The sequence below is a fragment of the Uranotaenia lowii genome, chromosome 3 (genome assembly GCF_029784155.1).
Source record: "Uranotaenia lowii strain MFRU-FL chromosome 3, ASM2978415v1, whole genome shotgun sequence".
In the NCBI taxonomy this organism is placed as follows: domain Eukaryota; kingdom Metazoa; phylum Arthropoda; class Insecta; order Diptera; family Culicidae; genus Uranotaenia; species Uranotaenia lowii.
The window spans coordinates 201933136-201951972 of NC_073693.1; the positions used below are offsets into that span (position 1 = coordinate 201933136).

The window sequence follows — 18837 nt, forward strand, 5'->3', positions numbered from 1 at the left end:
TGCCACGCAAGCCATCATTTAATTCATTGTACTCATCAGTGCGCTGGACTGTGTTTATTTAGCTTTTTATCCGAATGTGAAAACATGCCCGTAAGGCCCAGCCTTGAAATTTTGCTAGAACTCAGGTTCTGCATTTTGTAATTCAATTTGTGATTTTTTATTATTTCAGAATTTTGCTACCGTATTGGCGATTTGCAGCAAAATTTTTTGACATGCAGCGCCAACTGATTTTCACATACGTAACTAACAAAAGGGGGATGATAGCTGATTTTCAACACGGCAGTGAATACGAATTGTTCGTAAATGTATGATTTGTACGGAAATAACGAAACTTCAGATACTAACAATGACTGAATTTTGTTAGAAAATCTGAAATTAACTGGTTGCAATGCTTTTTGTTGAAAAAAGTAGAGTTTTCTATGTTTTTTGAATAAAATTAGATTAGCAAAATATTTAGTTTCAAACTATGAAAACGCAGCATCAATTGAGATCGATTTTCGAGACATTATTAAATCATTATATGAACCCGAATGTCAAAAAAGGTCTTTTATAAAACAAAATCATTACATTGATATTTTAAAGCTGAAATTTGCTTTCAACCGATGCCCATTACGAAGCTATTCACATCTCCAGCGGCTCAGCTCTCTTGTCTGATAATAAGTGATAACGATTATTCAAACTCATGTGAATTAGAGGGCTCAACAAGTCATCGGAAATTGAAAGGCTTAGATGCATGGTTATTTCCCAGTTAAGTTCTTAATATTGCGTTTATGAATCATCATATACACTCGAAATATTCAAGTTAAAGATTTAAAAATTTATTTATTTTTCATATCTTGAACTATTACTAATCATTTTACATCTCAGACCTGGATTCCGTGTTCAATGCTACAATTTTATTTCTTTGATGACTTTGCTGGAACTTCTTCATATAAAAATACTACATAACATTTTGAATCGTTAATTTATTAATTGCTGGAGGAATGAAGTAAAGATCATGGACCTGCTATCGATCGCACTGCTGATTTTTCGCACTTTTCCAATATTCTTATTGCCTTTTTAAAGTGGCTGCCAGTTCCGTAAACAATCTTTAGTCTTTATAATGAGAATGCTTAATTTTAACAAAAAGTTCAGAAACATTTGATTCGAACTCGGTGCATATCTAAAAATGTTTCATAAATATAGTCAATTCAATAAATAAGTGTTGAAGATTGTCATCTTACGAGTTATTTCTTGATCATTTCTAAAAATTCAGTAGGTATTTTCTGCACTAGAAGCTGATTTCGGTTGGCAAACTGAAAAATAACATACATATATTAAACAACCCTACCCGGGTTTTAAAGGTATGAAAAATTGCGTAGTTCACCTTTTCTTACCTTATTCTATAATCCAATCTTCAATAATTTTCATTTTAACTCCGAAATTTCCAAAATTTCTCTTTTGTTTTGAAAAATTACTACTGGCTTTGAAGTTTCGATCGATAATATCATCATATTGATCGCAGCGCCTTCTGAGTGTCGTTTCGAGCTGCAAATCGCCAATTCTATGGCCCTTATTCTGCGCCTCGAGTGACGTGACGATAGTAGAGTCACCCATGTCACTATTCCAGCAGTCGGTTTAGGTGAGGAACGTCACTTTGGATGAACTTTGTGAGTTCTTACCCTATTCTCGTAGTCACCGTGTGTGAGAATCGTCGCATTCGGGTGACGATTTTAGGTGACAATTGTCGCTACCTTTTCAGGTCGCGACGAGATAGAAATTCAATGAAAAATTTATGAAACAGGGAATAATTTGGCTCTAAAAGTTCAACAACATTAAAGTATGACCATTCTAAAAACAATTTTCACGAACAAATCTAGATTCGCTGAACTAATTCGGCAATCGATGAGGATTGTCGGTACCTTTTCAGGTGGTGACGAAAAAGAAATTTAACAGAAAATTTATGTACACGGGAAAGGCTCTAAATAGTTCATTAAATGATAAAGAATTTTTATTTTATTTTATTTTTTTTAAGTTTTATTGATAAAGAATGATAGTTTTGAATAAGTATGATTTATTTTATTTATTGAAATTTTCTTGGGTTCTTGGGCGTCGAAGATGGCGCAGTCATGTTGTAAGTTTTTGTTCAGTTCTAAGATTGCGACCAAATCTAAAAAATAACAATAAAATCCATTAGTAAAGAATCAGTATGCCACAGTCAACTAACTGTTCGGATCGATAATTTTCGGCATGCCACGGTTGTGGAAAATATATAAACCGGCACCATTCGGAGCCGTCGGCATCCGATTTTGTTTTTTCGGCAATAATACCCAAATCCGAACCCAGCTTTGATGAGCGAAATTTCTACTTACGTCGCACAAATCGTCCGTTTATCATCCTCAAGCAGCTTGCTGTGACCGTACCATCCGATGATGGCCATTTTCGAATCGAAATTCTAAACCGTTACACAAAAAACTAATTCGGAATTTTGAATTATAAACATTTTCGCCCAGCTTGATTTTTTGTGGCATTCTCTCCTAAAGAACTCAGGAAACTATTCAGTTACATCCAAAACTAATGCCTTTGGTTTTCGTTAAAATGTAATCAGCTCTAGAGTATCAACATAATACCACATAATACTATTGGAAGGATGGGCTTGTTACTTTTTAACATGCACATCAAATGAAAATTTCTTCAAATTCAAATTTCTTCATTTCTTCAAATATAGTTATTATTTTTAAGAAAGACCATTTCAAACCGGATATAGCGAAAACTTGACAGTTAGTTAGCCGCCGACCGTGGCCTAGAGGATAGCGATCAAGTCTCCTATGCCAGAGGTTATGAAATCGAGTCTCGGTCACGGCATATATAGTAGCAATCTTTCTGTGTGCTGGTGGTTTTAGCATTTGTGAAATGCTAGCCATCATAACCTTGAAGAAAGTACGCATTAGAGTTGAGTAAATTTATTTTTCTTAGCGGCCCACCACACTCCCCCATACTAAAAAGCTCATTTGAGCCCCCTGGTAATGGGCGCTAACTGTTCTTAGCATGTCTGGCAGCAAACAAGAAAATAACATTAAAAACTCAAACGCGGACAAACTTTTATCATGCTGAGAACGTAAAAAATATTATTTACTACGAGGAAGTATGAAAAAACAAAAGAGAATTTTACTCAATGAATCTCAGTGGGAGAATATTCCTTTGAAGAGATACATTTTGATGAATAACAAATTAATTATTTATTTATGAGAATTGATAATAATAAACTAAAATTAAATAATTAGAACTAAATTTACTGCTAAGAAAATTATCAAAAAAATCAAAAATTGCTAAATTAGTGGTCGGTTATTGGTTAAGGTTTACTTTGAAATATTGTATTAGTATGATCTTAAAAATGTTTCTATTAAAACTGTTTTTTTTATATCTTCTGGAAGGCTGTTGAATTTCGTAGGACCAATGAAAGAAATTCGACGTTGACTAAGACAGGTAGAGGCTGTGCTGCGCATAAGATGGTGAGATTGACGGGTATTATGAACTCTCCGGCCCACATTAAATATCAAGTTTTGGTTATGGTTAGACTAGTGCAGATTATCGAATACGTAAACCACAGAGAACAGACGTACAAGCTAGCCCACGAAACTTGTGTAAAAATCCCAACACCCTTTTTGAACTAATTTTTGTTTTTTGGTTACGATTACGCCTTTTCGAAAACTGGGCACTTTAAAGTTGATTTGTAACTCTTGAATGGCGCAATAGATGGCACTGTTTGCAGTTAGTTTCTAACGTATTTTTTTGGTTTTGGTTTTGATATTTTACACACTTTTTTGACGGTTTTTTGTTCGAGCTTGTACGTCTGTTTTCTGTGCGTAAACTACGGTTTGCAAATCGCACAGTTTAGAGAGAGGTAACATGTTATGAGATCTATCGGAATAAAGTAAATTGGTTGGGTAAAGACGAGGAAGATTATAGATTGTTTTAATGCATCGATTCTGGAGGGTTTGTAAACGGGAGAGGAGAGACAATGGTGCTCTACCCCAAACAGCTATCAAATAATGTAGACGGGAGTGTATAAAGGCAAAATAGAAAAGTAAAACATGACGTGGAACAAATGCTTTTAGGGTAAATGTACCCGACCTTGGCACCTAAGGCATGGTGTACCCTTTTTTTCAACATTCCAACCTTCCTGTTGAGTGCACCATAGAACATCCTTTGAAGAATTTACTTGCTAACATGCTTAGAATTCAACAAAAATATGTTTTCTCTATAGAACTTTCATTATTGTAAGCAAAATGCATGCAAAGTACTCACTGCGGTGCTCCAATTACTTGGCCGCTATACCAATTGTTAGCCGTTTCGATGATCCGATTCTTGACCACCAGCAAAGTGCAATAGATCTTTACCAACAATGCTCAATTGACAGTTAACAGAATCGTTGGCTATTCTGAATATGAGGCCACTGACAGAATGACGTCAGCTGAGCGTAAAGTTCTATGCGACGATGGAACATCGGGCTTCACTCATACAACAAAAAGGCTTTTGAAAACATTGGTGAAATTTGGTTGGAAGGGAAGCACAAAATAAACTTTCATTTCAAAAAGTCGGAAGTCCAGAGTTTCCACAATTTTTTTTTTAATTTTTGAAACTTTAAACTTTTTACTCAAATAAACAAAGTGATGATTATAAACACCTCAAGTTGTTTCAAAATATTTTTATATGAACAAGAATCATTGGTTTATGAATGACAAACAAACCGATTCAGAAACGAATTATGTCTGCGAGTGGTATGAACTTTCTCTTTTTTATGAACATTAAATCCCTTTGATGAAATCTTAACTAACATATTATGTAAGAAAACTTTTTAAACTGAACACTTCAAAAATTTCTCCAATATGTATATAGTAAGTTACTTATGAAGGACTGATATGGGCTTATCAAGACTAGCCCAGGTTTTCAACGTAGAGTTTTTAAAAAAGTTGGTGCGGTCCAGCAACCAGAATATTGAGGTAAAATATTCGTTTCTGGCCCCGATTGATTCACATTCCTCGAAATTTTTTAAAGAGATTTCACAGTTCATCATTTTTGCGAAGTTTTTTGAGACAATTTCATCAAAATAAAAATCAAATACGACTTGAAAGGAAGTAATACTGAAAGGTTTGAGCCGTGTCAAATAAACTTATTATTACAAAAAAAATGACTTGAACGTGGTTGTTGTGAAAGTGGTATTGTAACGTTGAATTGAACTTATTTTGAACTATTCTCATCGACTAGATTTTTCAAAATATTGGAAAAATTGCTGTGATTTTTTCAGTTTTTTTTTTTTTTGGATTTCCTGACTTGAATGCTAACTGGACAAATTCAGGAATGCTAAGCCTAACGACAAATTCATTTACGAAACTTCTATCGTTCTGTGCATCATGATGTGTTGTCATTTATAAATCATTGTTTAAATTTTTCCTTTTGAGTTTTTATAGACCATAAGTTGATAGTAAAATACTCTAAGAGACTTGCGATTGCAACACATAGGGTTATTTTCACTACGAAACAACTATCTTCATATTGTGGAGTTTGGCTTCATAAAGTAAGAAATTCCATTCCTTGAATGGTATTTTAAAATTTTGCCCTTTTGAATTTGTTAGCTGAGATTATGAGCTTCTAGCAAGAGCCATCTCGAATGCCCGGGGCGTTGCGCAGTGGTTTTACACGCCAAAAAGATGTTAGAATGTAAACCTTGCTAAAACATTTTTTTAATTCGACTCACATCTAATGTTATAAGGAATAATTGTAAAGAAAACGATATTTTCCTGAACTTCCAACTTCTGCTTCCAAGAAAAAAATCAGAACAAAAATCCAAAAATTAAATCTGAGTATTTCTATGGTTCCCAAGCAATAGAAAACGATTCCAAAACTTAATGAATTATGTATTTTATATACTAAAGTCATAAATTGCCATTGATCTAACAGTTTTTAGGTAAGAAAAACATCTTAAGTCTTGTGAGTTGCTTAATTTCACTTATTTTTTTTTTATTTCGAACCACTGTGTTCTGTAGGAGACCACGTGGCTTTTGCTCGGTTCGCACGCACACCAATGTACCTTCGATTCATGGTTCCCAAATAGCGATTTTTGCATTTTCAATGCTTGGATATGACTTTTAGTTAGTCGAATCTTTTATGTTCTCCAACTTATTTCGAAGCTTAAGTTGATAGAAACAATCTTATCATACAACCCAATTAGTATGAAAACATTTGTGCGTAGTTTTAAACGAATTTTTAGGGAAAACATCAGCCCAAAAATACCTCTTTAATGAACATGTATTTTTTCCAGCTTCCAACACTGGTGGTGTATTTCGATTGAAGTTGCATTCCAAGAAAAGGAACAAAATTGGTTTTAAATTTGTTTTCAATACCTAAATAAATATTCATTCTTTTGTCTTTCTAGTATTTTTAGATTTTTTGCCGTGTTTAACTGTAGGCATGAGTATTTATTGCAAATTTTTCAAATGAATGTCCGCGTTTGAAATCGCATGGGAATGTAACAGTTGCACTAGAAAGGTGAGTTTATCTGATTTTCATACGGTGATTTCCAACATAATTGCCTCGGATGCAGATCGAAAAAAATTAACTACTTCAATAAAGTACAAACAATAAAAAAAATTCGGTATGCACAGATTTGAAACAAATTATTCTCTTCGCAATGAAAATATATTCAAAATTGTTTAGCTCAATTTGGACCTAAAAAAACATGAAAAGACATGTTGGCATGCCAAGAAAAGGACCATGCCAAAATAGGGCTCACTTACCCTACTCTCCATAAAATACCGCTAAAAGATGATATTTGTTTTTGCAATTGATCAATGTGGAAGCGCCAAGAGAAAGTTTCGTCTAGAGTTATTCCCAAGTACTTGAAGTTTGTTACCTTTTCAATTATTGTTGTAGATAGTTTAGGATCGTTGTGTGGTTCGATTTTTCTCCGAGGAGAGTGAAAAATCATGTACTTTGTTTTAGCAAGATTCAAGGTCAGGAGGTTGGCGGAAAAATAACTATTAAGAACTGTTAAATCTTCTTCCATATGGTTGATAATAATATTGGAACAGTTTGCGGGATAAAATAGAGCTGTGTCATCTGCAAACAGGCGAGGTGTACCGTGTAACGGCAACTTACTGAGATCGTTTATGTAAAGTAGAAAGAGTAAGGGTCCGATATTGTTGCCTTGCGGAACACCAACCTCCAGCTTTTCTAGAGAGCTTTTTTCTTCTCCTAAGCAGACAAATTGCTTTCTATTTGACAAATAGCTGCGTATTAAGTCTTAAGTCGTTGATTAAGCCTCTCACGCCATAGCACTCAAGTTTGTTCAACAAAATTTCGAGGTTTAAAGTGTAATTAAAAATTAGATCTCCTAAAAGAAAAATTATCCACACTTGTTTACAGCATTTTCGAACTAGGTAAACTGAACATCATTTTTAAACGTAAAATCATGTAATTGAGAAAAATTGATTTTCTATGAACCTTAATTGTTTATTAAAAACAAAGATTTCAAGAGGTTATTAATCAAGATCGGTTGAAAATTATAGAAGTAATGGTTATTTCACTACAACAGCAATGATTGCAAAGTAAGGGAGATAAGGCCATAACGAGCACCCGGGGCATAATAAGCACTTCTCTTTTCTACAAAAGTACGTATTTTCTTAAATAAATTTTCATGAGGATTTGTTTCGTACTTCCAATAATATTAATTTTTCATTAAAAAAGAAATCTTCTTTTTATCTTTACAGAAATACTTTAAAAAAATCAACTAGGTTCTCAAGTGATGAAAATATTATAATTTGTGAGCACCACGAAATAAGCTTTCATGACATTTAAATCATCTTGATCATCGTACATCAACACTATGTTTCTGAATTTTCACCATGATTAAATTTTTGATTTTTCACTTTTATCAATTTTAAAACGCGTTTTACTTAAATTTATTGACCCGGGACGAACAGAGTACTATCAACTCGATGTAGTCAACTGAGTTATAGAGCTACTACTTGACTAGTTTACATCTGACGAATGGGCCTCTGATTATCTTTCCGACACCTTCCAATTGGGCTTGGGCCTGCTAAAAAGAATAAAGCTCGCTCTTTACTCTTACATAGAATTCCATAAGAATGACGGCTAATCGGAGTGAAATTGGAGTGAAGGCTATTGTTTTCTATGTTTTACGCATGAGAAATCGTATACTGAGATAGCGAGCGCGCACATCGCCTCTAGGCTAAATCGTCAGATGAAACAAGTTAAGTTGCAGCTCTATTACTCAGTTGACTTCATCGAGTTGAATACTCAGCTAGATTCCCCGGCAGAAAACGCTCATTGTGCGCGTGCCCCAATTAATGGTGCTTATTCTGCCTCAGGGGAGATTCTCATTATGCCCCTGCAGTGACAAGTTTCAGTCAATTAGGAAATATACTATTTCAGTGTCTGAACACAAAACAATTTGCGATGTAATTCACATATTATAGCTGTTTTCTATGGTTAAATAAGCTTTTTCCTTAAGGTGGCCATTATGCCCTTATCTCCCCTAAAGGAAGATTAAAAAATGATTAACCTTACCCACTCCAAGCTTACTAGAATTACTTAAATTGTCATTTTTCTAAAATTTGGAATATTGATAAACGGCTGTTATTCGTAAAGTAACGTGTCGTGTGTTGGGTTTTAACCCAAAAGAATTGCCCGTGATACGATCCCCTGACATTACAAAAGGTTTAATCTGATGATTTGCTTACCAGAAGATCACATGGAAAATTTCAGAAAAATTGACCATGGGAAGATATTGACTTAAGCCTTAAGCGTGTATCAAATATTTGAATAATTTGCTCGAGAGGAGCGAAAAATACTGGTTTTTATTGATTACTAGCAGACCCGGTGTGCTCTTCCCCCCCTTTCCTTTTCTATGGAACACTATAATTCCTTTGAGATTATTGTAATTAAAATAAACTTTCTTTTAATTTAAAATATCAATATTAATCAAAAGCAAACTATTTTTCATGGCATCTGAGCTTCTTGATTGTCTTAAGTCTCAACGTAACTTGAAGGTTGAAAGAGCCATCTTATGGAACAAAATAGGAGGGATCTTCAATACAAGTTGATCGATTCTGTAGTTTCTTCAAATGTTTAAGTCGCCGTTGAAGCAGCAGCAGCATCAACACGAAAGATAGTAGATATTAAAGATGAGAAAGTTTGTTATATTTAACTTTAAAAAAAATCCGTTTATTTTTTATAATTCGTTCTGAAGATGGTTGAAATAAAATAAGTAAACCGAAACGTAAACTACACGGCAGTTAATTTATTGATTCGCCGAAAAAAACCAATCCAAAAACGAGAAGATTCTGTAGTTTCTGGAAGTTGTTCGAATTGTGTCAAACTTTTGTTAGTTTTGTATGGGAGCCCCTCTTTTTTGGGTTAGGAGAAGTTGAAAGCATTATAAATTTTTGTATGGAGCCCTCCTTTTTTGAATTTGGAAGAGGTTGAAAGTGCTATAGAAACTTTAACCGGTCTTGAAAACGGCTACACACAGAAACAATTTTTGACTATTACGTGTCACTGAAACTGCAACCTTTAAAATAAATCAATCTGTAATTAACAATACCTGTAATTTTCAATTGTTTTCCTTGAAAGTTAACGAAGATTAATTTATTATTACTGCAAATTACCTGTAAAAAAGTTGTACACTGAAAATTAAATGTCACGTAATTTGTTTTTCGACCTGTAAAATTACGGTAAATGTCCTGCTCCTTTTTTGTTACAGGACATTTGCGTAATTATACAGGAAATAATTTTTGCTGTGCACACCAAATTTCACATTTATTGGTTTTGCAGTTTCTGACAATTATTCGAATTGTGTCAAAGTTTTGTTAGTTTTGTATGGAAGCCTCCCTTTTTGGATTTGAAGAAAGTTGAAAGCATTATAGAAACTATTTCCGGTTTTGAAAATGACTACACACCAAATTTCTTGAAATTGTTCGAATTGTGTCAAATTTTTGTTAATTTTATATGGAAGCTTCTCCTTTTTGGATTCAGAAGGGTTGGAAAGTTTTATAGAAACCATTGCCGGCCTTGAAAACAGCTACACACCCAATTTAACGTCAATCGGTTCAGTAGTTTCCGAAAATTGTTCAAATTGTGTCATATTTTTGTTAATTTTGTATGGGGGCCCCTACTCCTCAAAGTCAGAGCGGTTTGAAAGTATTTTAGGAACCATCTCCGACCCCAAATCAATAAATTGTGTGAACATAATTTCACTAATTTTCTTTACAATGCGAGCATTCACATCAAATAACTATTGACAAAGAAGATTAGATTCTCTGAAATGATATTTTTAAAATTGATCTGAAATTGTTTTTCAATTATGGTTTTAAATTTAAATTCAGAGCTCGTTTTGTTTTTCCTTTCTTCCCTGCAGTATGGGAAGGGTCCTCGAACTGCCATTTTTCGTAAACAAATATCATCACATTTCCCATATGGTTCCATTTGCTTGATAAGTTTCCGAGCTATACATACTTTCTTTCTTTCCGTCTTTCGTCTAGAAGAAGGAGCGAGGTCTTGAACCTTAAATGAAATCCTTTCATGTAAAATATGGTTTCTTTAGCTTAAAAAGTTTCAAAACCTATGAAATAAAACCTCCCCCATTCCTGTTTCTGTACTGTATGGAATCTCTTTAAAAAAACATTTTTCGTACTCGATTACATTGGATAAGTTCTCAAGTTATACAAAACTGTGTGGAACTCGTTTTCCCCTCCCTCATTTTCCATCTCTGGAAGGTGAAAAGGGGCTTCTCATAACCATAGAATCATTTCTTATACTCTTCTCTGTAAAATTTGGTCAAATTTATTTGATGAGGTCTTGAATTTATCAAAACAAACTTTTGACACCTTTCTTCACTTTCCTATTCCGTGAGGGAAACCAAATCATCTTAGAAATATTTCCAGTATTTAAATATTCTTTAAATACTCTTCTCAATTTGTTACCATCTGCTAGATTAGCTCTCGAGTTATTAAAAAAATTGTATGGGAACTTCTCTTCCCTATTCCTATCAAATCAGTGAAAGGGGGAAGAAGCCTAAAACAATCATAGAAAAAAATGTACTAAAATACCAGCTATTTCATTTGAATAATAAGTTCTCGAGTGATCCAAAACTGTTGTAAGAAAACCTCCTTCCTTCTTTCCCTCTTCCTGTTAAAGAGAGGGAGGGGTCTCGAAACACATAAAAAACATTTCTCGGACTCAAATTTACTTCCATGATAAATTGGATTTTATTGTTCGATTTGTTCTCGAGGAATGCATAAAAAGGAAACCCCCTTCCTTATTCTTATCCCTCCAGTGGAAAGACAGATGGGTTTCAAACATCGTAGGAACTTGACTCGTAGCCTTATACCTCTCTATATGAAATTTGGATTCATTTGGATGGTTAGTTATCAAAAAGAAATTTTTTTTAGAGCCACAAATCAAAAATCTAGTATTGTGTATTGGTAATTTTTAGTCTTTTGTATGTTTTTGTTTTTAAGCAATAGTAATGTTGTTCGAAAAAATCGTTCGATTTTGGTACATGTACCAAAAGCGGATGTTACCAATATCGAATGTTTTGGAAGCCCAAAATACACCCAAAATAATTTGCACATTACTGCTACGTGAAAAACTACATAATTTTTATCCAATTGATTTTCCCGTAAATTGTACGAATAAAAAAGGTAAACACTCCCCTAATAGGAATTTTTGCTTGGTGAACATCAAGTGCAACTTACGTGAATTTTTAGTATGTTCAATGCGATTTGATGATGAAAGCTACTTGAAATGTGTTTAGTATAGAAATGATGTTTGGATCTTTTCTATTATTTTTATTTACTTTTGTTTTTACTTTCGGTAATCAAAAAATGAAAAAAAAATCAATTCAATCCTAAATAAAATTTATTTTTATTAGCGTTTATGTTCACATCGTCACAACACTTTTACTTACATTATTAGTTCTAATGAAAACTAAATTTTCGGGACGTCTTACGTGCTCTTACCAGCGAGTTGGTTGTTGAATCCTGTAAAAGTTGAACATAACTAATAATAAAAATAAGATCTTAAAAATGATAAATAGTTTACCTGGTTAGGATCAGTAGATTGTTTCCTTTCGCCATCAATGGACCCTATATATGTATCCGGTAATTTCCTTGGAACCGGGCAGCTTAAATTTCCAACGGTGGAAACGATACTGCTTCAGCGGCCGGTGAATAACTAACTTTCATCCAGGGCCGTTTGACTGCATTCAATTTTCCAACAAGAATTTACCACTACACGCTTGAAAAAATGCACAAAAATGACTTCAATCCATCCACTTAGACTTTACGTGAAATTCATGTGTCAGTGACATGGAAGTAGAGTATCTACTACAAATCACACGTAGAATCGATGTGCTGCATCAAAAGCTCAGTTTACGTGAAAAATCCCGTATATTTAATTTCTAAATTATTTTGGGTGTACACACTACTGATCTACAATCTACTGATAAGTTTTGAAGAAATCAAATTTTTTTTCAGTTTTTTTTTCTATTTTAATTTTGTTAGGTTATTCCTGGGTTTTGACCAAATTTACCCGGATTTTGGGCGACAATTTTGTAATCAAATGACCGGATGTTGCCAGGTTTTTAGAAAAGATAGCCCGGAACTGCCCGGCTCGGATACGTGCTGAAAAAATTTTTAGATCAAGCAAAACATCAAACTTTGAATCTTATTGAGTTTTTTTAGTGTTGTAGCTCTGTCGACCTCTGTGTAGACCAAATTTCAAAAATCGATTTGCAGTTGAATCCTTTTTTTCATACTTATTAAAACACATTTGTTTCATTTTGTGCAAAAAATTTGCGATCTTCTAAAAATATATAAAATTGCTTCTTAAGTCATCGTCAAAAAGTTTGGGATCACTCCGTAGTATGGTGTAATGGGCAAAAGTTTGGGATCAGTCTTCTAAAACATGCATTTTAATTTCACGCGTATCCCTGTTATCAAACAACGTCTTGTTTGTCTGCCAATTTGATTTGGAAGCTAATGAATTGAACTTGCTTTGTGGAACTTGCTTTGTGGATTTAGTTGAAATATGTTTGAAGACTGTGTGTGTGATAAGTATGAAAAACAGATTCAAATACAACTCGAATTTTGAATATTGGTCAACCCCACCCTGAGATGATCGGGTTTGAATTTCAAGTTCAGTTTTTGGAAAATGTCTCAACTTTAAGCTAAATTTAAGTCAAATGAACTCAATATAGACATTTTTTAAAAACATAAAAAGAAGGTATTGCTCACGATCTCTTGAATGAGATCAAAAGGATTTCAAAATGTCTTATGACGACGGAGATATGGCTGATCATAATTTTCATGTTTTTTTTTAGGGGGAATGATCCCAAACTATTGGCCGGCAGTGTTTGTATATTCTCTTAAAAAACTGCAAAAATAATGATTGATTCAATCGAGTCAAGAATATTTCAAAAATGTAATCTTTTTCCCGTCCCATCAAAGATTAGTAATGAAAAATTATTATTTGGTTTAGCACATGAATTACACTTTTTAAAACATTGTTATTCAATAACAACATTTTAAATTCAATCCAAATATTGGATTAAACATTTACACAAGAAATATCGGATACTTTAACAAATCACTCTGTTTGGTAATAGTCAATACGGGTGAAAGAAAAGTGTGAGTTTAAATATTTTTGTCAACAAACTCATGCGTTTAATCTTATTTTAAAAATTCGTATTAAATATTGACATTTAAAAAGCTCTTATTATCATGATTTTATGGCTTAGAGTAAGCCTACATAACATCGATTTTCAAAGTCTGAAATGTATTTCCTTAGAAAAAACATGAAATTTAAATATTCATTTAATGTTATTTGAATAAAATTCGTAGGCTCAAGCTGCTTCGCTTTAATAATGATTCAATCAAATTGCGTGAATTCAAAACTCATCAGAATATAATTGTTGCATCGAATCAGCAATAAATTATAATCTGCGGCGGTTTTTCGACACAACCATTCAAAACGTGTTTCATACGCTTTTGGTTTATTTTCTGCATGACTGAAATCACTGAGCAGCGAAATTTGCTGATATGTAGCATTTTGTGCAATTCACCAACAGACCATTCCCTAATATATATTTCAAAGCAAGCAGCACCACAACATAACATTATCGTATGAGTGGGCAATGTATCGCCGTTTTAATTAATTAACTGTATTTGCCTTATGCATATTTGATTTCAAATTTGTAGCATTTCGATGTGAGTTTCAGCTGTAGAGAGCCAATTACGAAACCGAATGGAAAATGGAACGTCGAATCGCGGGAAATCAGCATTGCATTGCATTGGTGCGCCTAAGCCACGCCGCCAAATAGCCAAGTACCTACGCCAAACAACCAGTTCCGATCCGAGTATTCAGGGCGAAAGCCGTTTACGCGGTGGTGCTCTCTTGTCCTTTTTATTGAAATTTATATCCCACGCGTTTATCCCCATTTGCATTTTCCCGACCACCCACACCCAAAGCCCTAACCTCCTCGATCCATGCTCCATACACATTCTGCAAATATTCAACAGAAGAAAAAGCATCGCTCGGCTGGGATCTGAAATTAGCACACGGCCCATTTGCGTGGCTCATGACCGGAACTGGCTCTGTTTCCTGTATTAGCGTGTATTTGCCGGTCATTGAAAAACTGTAAGCAGCACCGGATCAGATCCTATTTTCTGTGCCTACCGACCATGGAAAAAGCTGGAGAAAACACCGGTGGCGGCGTTTTCGTTCGATTGGGCCCAGAGGTTTTGACTTTAGAACATCGACATCGTAAAGATTGGGTCCTATTTGGTTCGCGCGATTCCCCTGGGGTAGAAAATCTTGTCGGGTGATTTAAGTTCTTTTTTTTCTATCCCCTTCTGATTTTGACAAGATGATTTATTTACAAAGTTCGATTTTGAAGTTTTTGTAGGCTAAAAAAAGTGCTTGGTTAAATATTGCTGTAAGTAAATTGAAAATGGAGAAAAACTTAGTTGTCAACATTGTTACTCAATTTAAAAAGCTCTTTCCAATAGATTTAGCTTCACTCAAGTGATAAAAAAGAATCATAAATAAATAGTTCGATACAATCGTGCAAATTCCATTGCTCTAATTGAGGCAAAGCGGCCCATCTCTGTGAGTTGCTCTTTGTCAAGCCAGCTGACCGTTTGGAAGTGATTTGGATAAAATCGGGGAATGCTGCGATTGGAGTTTTCAAAAATCAGTAAGATCTTGGACTTGGTTTAAACATGTGAAAAATCGTCAATTTTTTATTTATTAGTGCATACACCCAGACTCGTGTAACACTGTATAAAACATTTAAAATGAAATATAACACCATTTACACATCATCTAATGCTGGAAGAATGACTACAAATAAATGTATATGGTGTATAAAAAAAATTAAACCGAAACATGTTCTACTCAGTTTTGATGTGTCATGTCATTCTTTTTTTTACACATAATAAAAATTGACATGATCAGTACGGGTCAGTGAATAGCCTGAATAAAAAAAAACTGAGAAAATGTAATGATATGGATGCCCGTGCCTTTTCCTTGGTCGAACTCGTCAAAGTCTTCATCATTTTTACAAAATTATCCGTAAGCTTCCGAATAACCGATCCAGACATGTTTTTTTTTTAATATTTAAAAAAGAAATTCCAAGCCAATCAATAACGGGAAAAAATTTCGTTGTGTGACAAATATGCGTCCATTTTTTTAACCATTCATAGAATATTTCGACATACTTAAGTGTCGAGTTTTAATTGAGAAAATAGTTAATTTTAGAAAAAAAAATTATTAAGACTTATATGATAGGAGTAGACTTTAATGATCGGATGATGTGATAAAGGGTGTGTCACATCAAATTGCATCACGGAAAAAGCGCTGTAGAAATTCATTTTTTAGGATTAATATCTTCAGCTTTCGCTTATAATCAGATAAGAGTGTATAGATCACGTTGACCATGCTTCACTGTCAATTTTTCGTAAATTTGAAAAACTGTCATATGGACATATGGTCGATGCTACCAGTCCAGCGAGTTTTCTCTCGAAGAAACTCAAGTGTGGAAAACCACAAACAGAGAAGAAGAAGAAAAAGTGTCATCGAACGAAAAGGAGCGTCGTGAATTAATCCTGGGTACTCATTTCGAGAATCTGGAGTTGTCACATCGGGACATCGGTAAGATGCTGGGAATTGTCTAATCCACGGTCAGCAGAATATTAAAACGATACTTCGAGAACCTGACCATCGACCGGAAGCGACCGGAAGGTGAAGAACGGCAAAAATGGATGCTCCGTCAGTGAAAAAGATCACAAGCGTGTATTTAAGCAGTTTAGACGTGATCCAAGAAGTTCGTTCCGGGATGTCGCCAAAAAGCTGAATATGTCAAGTTCATTCGTCCAGCAGACCAAGCAGCGGAAGGACCTGCGAACATACAAGGTTCAGAAGGCTCCTAACCGTGACGACAGGCAAAACATGGTGGGGAAGACGCGAACCCGGAAGCTGTACACCGAAATGCTGACGAAGCCGCATTGCCTGGTAACGGACGACGAAACCTACGTCAAAGCGGACTTTTGTCAGCTGCCGGGCCTGTTTTTCTTCACCGCAGAGGACAAATTCAGCGTTCCGGAGGAGATTCCGGAAAGCGGAGCGCCTCCTTCGTTACGTCCGGCACGGTAAACGGGCAGGTTTACCTTAAGGAGTGCCTACAGAAGCGCTTACTACCACTATTGAAGCGGCACGAGGGCTCGACCATCTTCTGGCCGGATCTTGCTTCGTGCTTCTATTCAAAGGACGTGTTGGAATGGTACGTGCCAAAAGAAATGAACCCGCCCAACGCGCCGGAGCTATGAAGCAGGCCCTTCGGAAGAACCCAAAAGTTGTCAAATCGGAGGCGGACTTTAAGAGAAAATGGATTCCTGTAAAAAAAAACTACAACCTGTCTTTGTTCAGAAACTTATGGACGGGGTAAAGAGGAAGGTGGGATAATACGGGCTTGGGCTCGAAGTAAGAATAAAAAGAAAATGCCAAAAGTTGTTTAATAGTTTTTATTTTACTGTCAAAAATTTTCAAAAGGATCGGTCCACCGGGCGAATTTCAACAACGTTTTTTTTCGTGATGCGATTTGATGTGACACACCCTATAACAGTAAAATTTTCATGAAACTTTGATCGTTTTATTCCCGTTTTGCTTTTTTGTAACATGTGACAGTTATGCGTCCAACGGCAGTAAAGTGTTTAAAAATATAATAAAAATCATGTAAGGAAGGGTTTCCGAAAAGATGAAGACTTTGATATAAACATAATCAAATACAGGGTGGACTCGATTCTATGTAGACTCGAATATCCGTACAATTTTTTTTTCGTGATTATATTAGGATTTAAAATTTGAAAAGAAATCAATCATTTTGCTCTTGTATTGGAAATGAAATTGTAACTAAAGAACAAAAAGTTTTCGACAAATTATTGCATTTACGCTTCAAGTTATTCAGAATTATATGGAGAGAGATGGAGGATATGGAGACCACCGTAATTTATGTTTGTTACTAAATTTTATCGGCCTTATCGGTGAAAAATGTGTCCTTTTTAGTAGTGAACTTACATGTAACAGAAGCGACGTCTGAAACACAAAATTCCAATCGATACAAAAGAACTGTCAAAATCGATTCCAATCGATCCGAGCAAGGAGAGTATTTTGATTGTTGTTGTAGTTCAAGCAGATAATTTTAAAGCTGAATTTATGATTAAGCGCAATGTTTTCACTGCATTGATGGGTCGTGTTCCTTCTAGTAAGAAAACTATCAGGTTGTCACCTAAATTCAAGTCATTCATACCGTTACTCGCGACGCGATTCTTCGGGCATCAAATGAAATGTTGTTTTGTTCGATTTACTGAGTGTTCACTTTAGAGCTTGAACATTGAGCTTGAAAACAGTGCTGAGGATTTTTTTGTTCAAGTTTACGGCGATGTTGTCACTTATTTTATTTTTAGAGGGATCAGACGTCGTTTCTCTTATATGCAGGTTCACTTCTTTTAAATAAGAAAAAAAGATAGAAGAAATGAAACATGGTGAAAATGAACGGGTAGAATTTATTAGAAGCATTATCATACGTCTCGGAGGTCGAGTGGTTAGCGTGGTAAGACGGTAATCGCTGGTCCGCTGATGGCATGGGTTCGATTCCCATCTCGGTACTGGATGTTCAATGTTAATCTTAAGTTGTCCACGTCATTTATTCAGTCTGATAAGCCTTAAACGGCTGAGACGGTGTATGTCTTTTTATATCAAACCATCTTTTTGTTCGGCAGTAGTTGGCCCGTGCAGAAAAAAAATTGGGTATGTGGTGATAAAGCTTCTAATAAATTCTACCCGTTTATTTTTACCATCTTTTATTTCTACTTACTTTCTATCCGTCTACAAAATTTCATTATTTTTAGGATGTTCTTTCTTAAAAGAACATCACTTTTCACCGATAAGGCCGATAAAATTAAACGAGATTTTTCACGTTTTTGAAATAGGAATATTGGTTCACATTTATAGTGCAAAAAGATGCATAGTATTTTTAGGTAAAACACATAGAGTGCAAATAAAAAAAAGAAATAATGGAAAAATACATGAAATATCATCACCTCATTTATCACAAACTAAAACGATCCAATTTTGTAAAATATTACTTTTGTATACACTTCCCTCAAAAGTCTAATTATTGAAATTTTCTGAAATTTTCATTTTTGCCTTGAACAATGCCCGCCATAACACTTTGCGCCAGAAAAACAAAACATGCCGTTTTTTTTTTTCGAAAAAAAA

At 34.7% G+C, this 18837-nt stretch overlaps 1 protein-coding gene and 1 long non-coding RNA gene across 3 annotated transcripts in view; one reads left to right on the forward strand and one right to left on the reverse strand.

Moving 5' to 3' along the window:
- The window catches only part of LOC129751169 (uncharacterized), a 107957-nt gene that overhangs the window by 38503 nt on the left and 50617 nt on the right, over nucleotides 1-18837 (forward strand). The window lies entirely within an intron of this gene.
- LOC129751170 (uncharacterized) lies at nucleotides 962-1498 on the reverse strand. Its single transcript, XR_008738630.1, has 3 exons — nucleotides 1377-1498; nucleotides 1224-1295; nucleotides 962-1162 (listed from the first exon to the last, which is right to left on the reverse strand). It is a non-coding gene; the product is annotated as an uncharacterized LOC129751170 (long non-coding RNA).